Raw genomic sequence first — 7,909 nt, 5'->3', positions numbered from 1 at the left:
ATTCATTATTATTACTTTTCTGACTCTGTCACCCAGGCTAGAGTGCAGTGGCACCATCTCAGCTCACTGCAACCACCCCCTGAGTTCAAGCGATTCTTGTGCCTTAGCCTCCCGAGTAGCTGGGACTATAGGTGTGTGCCACCAGGCCCAGCTAATTTTTGTATTTTATTTATTTATTTATTGAGATGGAGTCTCACTCTATTGCTCAGGCTCCTAGGCTGGAGTGCAGTGGCGTGATCTTGGCTCACTGCAACCTTCGCCTCCCAGGTTCAAGCAATTCTCCTGCCTCAGCCTCCTGAGTAGCTGGGATTACAGGCGCGTGTCGCCACGCCCGGTAAATTTTTGTATTTTTAGTAGAGACGGGGTTTCACTGTGTTGGACAGGCTGGTCTCGAACTCCTGACCTCGTGATCCACCCACCTTGGCCTCCCCAAAGTGCTGGGATTACAGATATGAGCTATGTCTAGCTAATTTTTTTATTTTAAGTGGAAACAGGGTTTCGTTATGTTGGCCAGGCTGGTCTCAAACTCCTGGCCTCAAGTGATCCACCCACCTCGGCCTCCCAAAGTGCTGGGAGTACAGGTGTGAGCCACTGTGCCCAGCCTGCATTCTGTATTTTTTTGTTTATTTGTTTGTTTTTGAGATGGACTTTTGCTCTGTCACCCAGGCTGGAGTGCAGTGTTGCAATCTTGGCTCACTGCAGCCTCTGCCTCCTGGGTTCAAGTGATTCTCCTGCCTCAGCCTCCTGAGTAGCTGGGATTACAGGCACCTGCCACCAAGCCCAGCTAATTTTTGTTTTTTGTATTTTTAGTAGAGACAGGGTTTTACCATGTTGAGCAGGGAATGGTCTTGAGCTCCTGACCTCATAATCCACCCGCCTCAGCCTCCCAAAGTGCCGGGATTATAGCCGTGAGCCACCACACCCAGCGATCGTTGATTATTTTTTAAATGTTTGGTAGAATTTACCGGTGAAGCCATTTGGGCCTAGGCTTTTTTTTGTGGGTAGTTTTTCTTTCTTTCTTTCTTCTTCTTAATTCAATCTCTTTATTATAAGTCTATTCAGACTTTCTGTTTCTTCTCAAGTCAGTTTCAGTAGTTTATGTCATTCTAGGAATTTGTCCATTTTATGTAAGTTATCTATTTTGTTGGCATTTAGGTATTCATAGTATTCTTTTTTAATTCTCTTTATTTCTGTAAGGTCAGTATTAATGTAGTCTCGTAATACTGCTTTTTTCCAGTTTGTTCAAATCAGGACAAATAATTCTGATGCACAATATTCGATTTATTTGTCTCTGAGTTCTCTTGTAATATATAGATTTCCTTCCATCTCATTTTTTCTTGATATATATTTATTGAAGAAATGAAATTACTTGTATGTTTCTCACATTCTATATTTTTCTGATTCTATTCTTGGAAGTTATTAACATGTTCTTCTATCCCCTAGCTAGTTGATAGGTAGTTCTTTATTGTGATTTAGGTTTGATTTTTTTATGGCAAACTATTTCTTTTTTTTCCACCAGTTGTCAAATGATCCTTTATTGAAATATTTTCCTTTGTGCTTCTTAACTAGCTGGGCATTCCACAGCACCACTGTTGATGTCATCTATGATTTCATGAGGGTGGCGGCCGTCAACATTACAACCCAAAGACTAGGCAGTCCCCAGGATCTCTTTAATGGTTCCAGAGAGTTCTCTGGATCTCTCCAGATCGGTGCCACATCTGTTGAGCAATGTTGATGATCTCATCAAAAGTGATATTCCCACTGTGTTTAATGTTTTTCTGTTTCTTTCTGTCTCTTGGTGGTTCCTTGAGGGCTTTGATGATCAGGGCAGAGGCAGAAGGCACCACCTCAATCTGGGCCTGTCTGTTCTGAATGGTCAGTTTCACTATAATCCTCAGGCCCTTCCAGTCACCCGTCGCCTTGGCCATGTCATCACCAACGCTTTTTGGAGACAGACCCAGGGGGCCAATCTGGGGGCCAGCGCAGACATGGCACCGACTTCACCCCCGGTGCACCTCAGGTATACGACTTTGATCTCCTTGGGGTTGAACTTTGGCAGCATGGTGGAGGCGGCTGGTGTCGGATGAACCCAGATTCGGGATGACCGAAGAAAGTTGCACCTTGGCCTCCTCCGAGCTGAGAGCCGAAAGCAGCAAAACTATTTATACATCGATTATCAGGCACATAGTTTCCAATTTTATCTCTTTTCGTGAAGTTGGCAGTCATTGATGACCACTGCCTAGGTTCATTATTACAATTGAAATAGTTCAATAGAAGGCAGAGTAAGTGGACATCAATCAGTCCAGATTATAAGAACTTTTGGGAGGTGACTTTTGATGATTGTGAGTACTACATTCTATACTATTCTTAGAACCTTGGCGTCAGGGCTGGGCGCGGTGGCTCAGGCCTGTAATCCCAGCACTTTGGGAGGCTGAGGCGGGCGGATCACCTGAGGTCAGGAGTTTGAGACCAGCGTTACCAATATGGCGAAATCCTGTCTCTACTAAAAACACAAAAATTAGACAGGCATGGTGGCTTGTGCCTGTATTCCCAGCTACTCAGGAGGCTGAGACAGGAGAATTGCGTGGATCCGGGAGGCGGAGGTATCGTGCCACTGCACACCAGCCTGGGCAACAGAGCGAGACTCCATCTCAAAAATAAATAAATAAATAAATAACCTCTGAGTCAGGAGATGGGATCTACTCCTAACTCTGCCACCAACTAACTGAGCATCCTCTTTGGCACCTGTTTTCTCATCTGTAGAATGGGGGAATAAACTAATACGATGTCTAGGACTTTTGGCTATTCTAACATTCTCTGATTAAACAAGTAGAGGACTTAATCTTTACCAAAGATGATTTGGGTGAGTTAAAAAGGAACTGCTGACCTTGTGTTATTATTCCCATTTCATACCAAAAATGTTTATTTCAAAGCCAACATTTATCAGTCATTAAATCCAGTAAAGTATATAACAGAGTCCATTAAAAGTATTATGAGGCAAGGTATGGTGGCTCACTTCTGTAACGCCAGCACTTTGGGAGGCCGAGGTAGGCAGATTGCTTGAGTCCAGGAGTTCACGACCAGCCTGGCCCACATAGCAAGACCCCATCTCTACAAAAAATACAAAATTTAGCCAGGCACAATGGTGCATGCCTGTAGTCCCAGCTACTTGGTGGGGCTGAGCTGGGAGGATCACTTGAGCCCAGGCGGTCAAGGCTGCAGTGAGCCATGAGCGTGCTACTCCACTCTAGCCTGGATGACAGAGTGAGACCCTGTCTAAAAAAAAACAAACAAAAAAAGTGAAAAGTATCATGAGAGCAGGAAGCCAAGGCCAAAAGCGTTGTTTTCTGGATTCTAGTTCTGGCTCTGCAGCTAATCAGCATGCCCTCTTAGGGTCCTGTCCATAGAGTAAAAGATTGCATGAGTAGCTCTAAAGGCCTGTAAGCTTTATGATTTTATGCCTATTCTTGAATTTTCCCGCAGTTTTGAGGATGCTATTTTTGTTAATATCTTTTTTTTGTACTTTAAGTTTTAGGGTACATGTGTACAATGTGCAAGTTTGTTACATATGTATACATGTGCCATGTTGGTGTGCTGCACCCATTAACTCGTTAACATTAGGTATATCTCCTAATGCTATCCCTCCCCCCTCCCCCCACCCTATTTTTGTTAATATCTTTAGCTCTACTTGTTTTTATCTGCATTCTGATTATGCTTTACTCAGCAACTAACTGGCATAGGCCTGCCCCAGGTGTCAGTTCATACAGCAAATTCAGCTTGAGCATAAAGAACTTTCTGGAAGAAAATACACCAAAATATTAGCAATTTATTATTTCTGGGTGGTAAGATTATTGGTCATTTTAAAACTTACATTTGTATTCTTTATTTTATTCTACAAACATATATTTTTTTGGCCAGGCGCGGTGGCTCACATCTGTAATCCCTGCACTTTGGGAGGCTAAGGCAGGTGGATTAGCCAGGCATGGTGATGGGTGCTTGTAATCCCAGCTACTTGGGAGGCTGAGGCAGGAGAATAACTTGAACCCGGGAGGCAGAGGTTGCAGTGAGCCAAGATCGCACCACTGCACTCCTGCCTAGACGACAGAGTGAGTCCCTCTGTCAAAGACACACACACACACACTATATATATATACACATGCATATATGTATATATATTTTTTAAAAAAAAATTTTTTATTTTTAGTAGAGACAGGGTCTCGCTATGTTGCCCAGGCTGGTCTTGAACTCCTGGGATCAAGGGATCCTCTCACCTCAGCCTCCCAGAGTGCTGAGATTACAGACGTGAGCCACTATGGCTGGCACTTTTTTTTTGAAATGGAGTCTCTCTCTCCTGTTGCCCGGGTTGGAGTGCAATGGCGTGATCTTGGCAACCTCTGCTTCTCAGGTTCAAGCAATTCTCCTGTCTCAGCCTCCCAAGTAGCTGGGATTACAGGCATGCACCACCACGCCCAACTAAGGCATATTTTTATAATATTTTAAAAGTTATTCTTAAAGCATTTGATAGCATATTTTTGATCGCATGCCCCAGCAAAGAGGAATCACTAAACTTTAGGTAGATAGATTTCTTTCTCTTCCTATAATTCAGTTTGGCAGCATCTTCCATTCTAAGTTAACCTAAATACTTTAGTAATAAAGACTTACATGTATCTAATTAGATAGTCAGCTTTACTTAATCTTCTTAATCATCTAGATTAGATGTTAAGTGAAAAAATATTTTATGCCTACAGAAATTAAGATTCGGAAAGAACAGTAGCACATACATGCTATCAACATCTGTGTCATAACTCATATGGAATATGGATTTGCACTACTTGGGGAACAGGTAGTGTCTGCTAGAGAAGTGGTGTGACAGAAACATGGGCAAAGGCAGGGTGTGTCTTTTGTAAATGATGAAAACAGAAGATTAAAAACAAGTTTGCTAAATCATGTTCATAACCACTCCCTGGAGAGCAATTACTCTGATTACTTGACTTACCTGGTAAGTACCACCCACTGTAGGAGAAAATACAGGTGTTTGGTTCACTCTTACGGGTTTCCCCATGTGCAAAGGTGTTATGCTGCTGCTATGCTCCTCTTTAAACACTGTAATAGCAGTTACTGGAGAATGGTAGAGTAAGGGGTGCCGTGACAGCTGTCAACTCACTGTGTGATCCAGACGAGTAACGTAGCCTGGTCGCAAGCTCCAAGGTTACTTATCTTTAATGGAGGGGATAGTTCTAGTTTCCAGTGTTATCATGACTAGTAAAATTGATATTATAAAATCCACTTCTCAGTAAGGAAGGCAGTTTGAAAGGGTTCTTATTGTGTGAAGCGTGACAAACACAGGCAGTTCTATGGACAGTGTTTATGTAAAACAAATGATTGAATAGCCATTTGAACATTAACCGTTGCCCAGTGTGTTATAATCTGCACCTGCTCAGGCATTTTGAAGACTCTTCTTACACCTAGTAAGGACCAAGGGCAAATAGCAAAAAGTAACCTGACATAGAGTTTTAGTTTGGAGATTTTCTTTTAAATTGCCCTCTGTGAGATTTCTCAAGCAACACTGGTCCAAGCCAATTTGCAAATGGACTCTTGTGCCAGTGGCTCAATCCACCCATCCAAATGCAGAGAACCATTTGGAGGCATTCAAAACAAAATGAGGGGCAATTTTCTTTCATTTATATGCTGTCTGTTAGCCTCTCTTTCACCAAAAATTAACCTGATTGTGGGTATGCATACCTGAAAAAACACAATTTTTACACTCAAGGAAGTTTCATAGGAAAAAATCAACTATTACTAAACTATACAGTTACTACAGTGATGGAGATGTGTGCAGGCTGCTATAGGAACATAAAAGGGAGCTCCTAACAGGTGTGGGTGAGTCAAAGAGCTGGGGAGGAATGAAGGCAACATTCTTGAGCTAAACCAAATAAACAAAACATTGCAACTCACAATTATGACCTATTTCAAACTCTTAGAACTACAATAATGATTTAGACTAGTTCTCATTTGGACAGAGTTTATTTACTCTTATAGTTTCGAGCACCCCTTAATCTTTCCATTTTAACAAGGGCATATGGAGCTTCACAGATAATATCTCCAAAAATGGGCATAATTTTACTTGTGGACCATCACCTGCACACACACTTCAAGGTCCCTTTCATACAGCAAAGTGAGGAAAGAGTTTATTTGCTAGATCAGAATGTGTAAATGAGGCCGGGTGTGGTGGCTCACACCTGTAATTCCAGCACTTTGGGAGGCCAAAGTGGGTGAATCTCTTGTGGTCAGGAGTTAGAGACCAGCTGGGCCAACATGGTGAAACCCCGTCTCTACTAAAAATACAAAAATTAGCTGGCATGGTGGCAGGCACCTGTAGTCCCGGCTACTCAGGAGGCTGAGGCAGGACAATCCCTTGAACCCAGGAGGTGGAGATTGCAGTGAGCCAAGATTACGCCACTGCACTTCAGACTGGCGACAGAGCAAGACTCTGTCTCAAAAAAACAATGTGTAAATGAAACTGCCCTATTATTTCTGCTTTAGTAAAAACAACAGATTCTAGTCAGTATTTGTTCACTTATATTGGGCATAAGATAATTCCTGCTATTTGTTGCAAATCTTGGCATACTGCCTGATTGTCTTGCATGGGAATCTTGGACTGCAACGACAGCAATTTCATGACTGTGTTTCTTCTATTTTTGTTTTTGCCACGTTAGTTATATCATGCAGTACTTGAAACGAAGGTGGAGTCTGTCACTCTGTCAGCCTGCAGTTTAAAAAGTTAGATGATGCATTAAGAAATCAACAAATTTTGCCAGGAAGGCAGTGTGTGCCTGTAGTCCTAACTTCTCCAAAGACTGAGTCAGGAGGATTGCTTGAACCTAGCAGTTTGAATCCAGTCTGGGCAACATAGTGAGACCCTTTGTCTTAAAAAAAATCAACACATTTTAAAATTATTTCAAGATTTTTATTTGCCATATTTCCAAGCTAGTATTATTTATTTAGAGTTTCCTATTGCGGGTGAAATTCTCTTGTCTTTTGCTGTTTGCAGTAACTTGAGTCTTTTTTCATCTCCTCAGATAATCTACTTATATTCATGCCAAGTTTTCTAGTTTTCCTATTGCTTCCTCTAATTTTTAAATAAAGTATATACAATATTGAGCATAGTTTCTCATTAGTCTGTTCACAGTCACTAAATTAATCCTCAAATGTATTTGATTCTATCACTTTCCAAAATTTGCCTTTGCTGGTTCATAATGTAGTTACCTAACGTCCCCAGCTCTGCCCTCGCTCATGAACTGTATTTCTCTACATTACCACCACACTGCATTGGCATTCTGAGTCATCTGGGATTAGGTATCCTTTCTGCTATTAACTATGTAATATTTAAATTTCCCCACTTGCCCATCTCCTTTATTTCGTATTCAAACACCGCATGAATTTAATGTTCGTTGCTTTTAACCTGTAATTCCTGACTGCAACAGGTAGTTAGTTGCCACCTCTTGAAATTAACAGATTTGACTAGAAGCTGACACTTCTTACTCCCACTGAACTTAGTATTTTACATTTATATAAATTCAAAAAGCAAAATCATACCTTATCAGTGGGCCCTCTTTGTCCATTGATAACATAATATTGCAATATAAACAAAAAGTATTTGTACCATACCTCAGAAAACAAATTAGATTACTATTAGTGCAAAACAGGGGAAAAGTAGAAAAATGTTATTGTAAAGAGACTATCAACCACTTCAAGGGATTTATCAGGTAACTGCCTGTGTAAGTTACAAAGACAGTGCTAACCTATAACTAGTGTATACCTAGATGAGCCGCCAGGACATTTGCCTAATGGCAGATGGGGTAATTGGACTCCACACCTTCAACTTAGGCACATGGAAAACAGCATCCCT

At 41.5% G+C, this 7,909-nt stretch overlaps 1 pseudogene; it reads right to left on the bottom strand.

Moving 5' to 3' along the window:
* Positions 1–1,561: 1,561 nt before the first annotated feature.
* On the bottom strand, positions 1,562–2,077 carry LOC100460331 (large ribosomal subunit protein uL11-like; annotated as a pseudogene).
* Between the last annotated feature and the right edge of the window lie 5,832 nt (positions 2,078–7,909).

The sequence above is a fragment of the Pongo abelii genome, chromosome 11 (genome assembly GCF_028885655.2).
Source record: "Pongo abelii isolate AG06213 chromosome 11, NHGRI_mPonAbe1-v2.0_pri, whole genome shotgun sequence".
In the NCBI taxonomy this organism is placed as follows: Eukaryota; Metazoa; Chordata; class Mammalia; order Primates; family Hominidae; genus Pongo; species Pongo abelii.
This window is presented reverse-complemented; position numbering and strand designations above follow the sequence as displayed.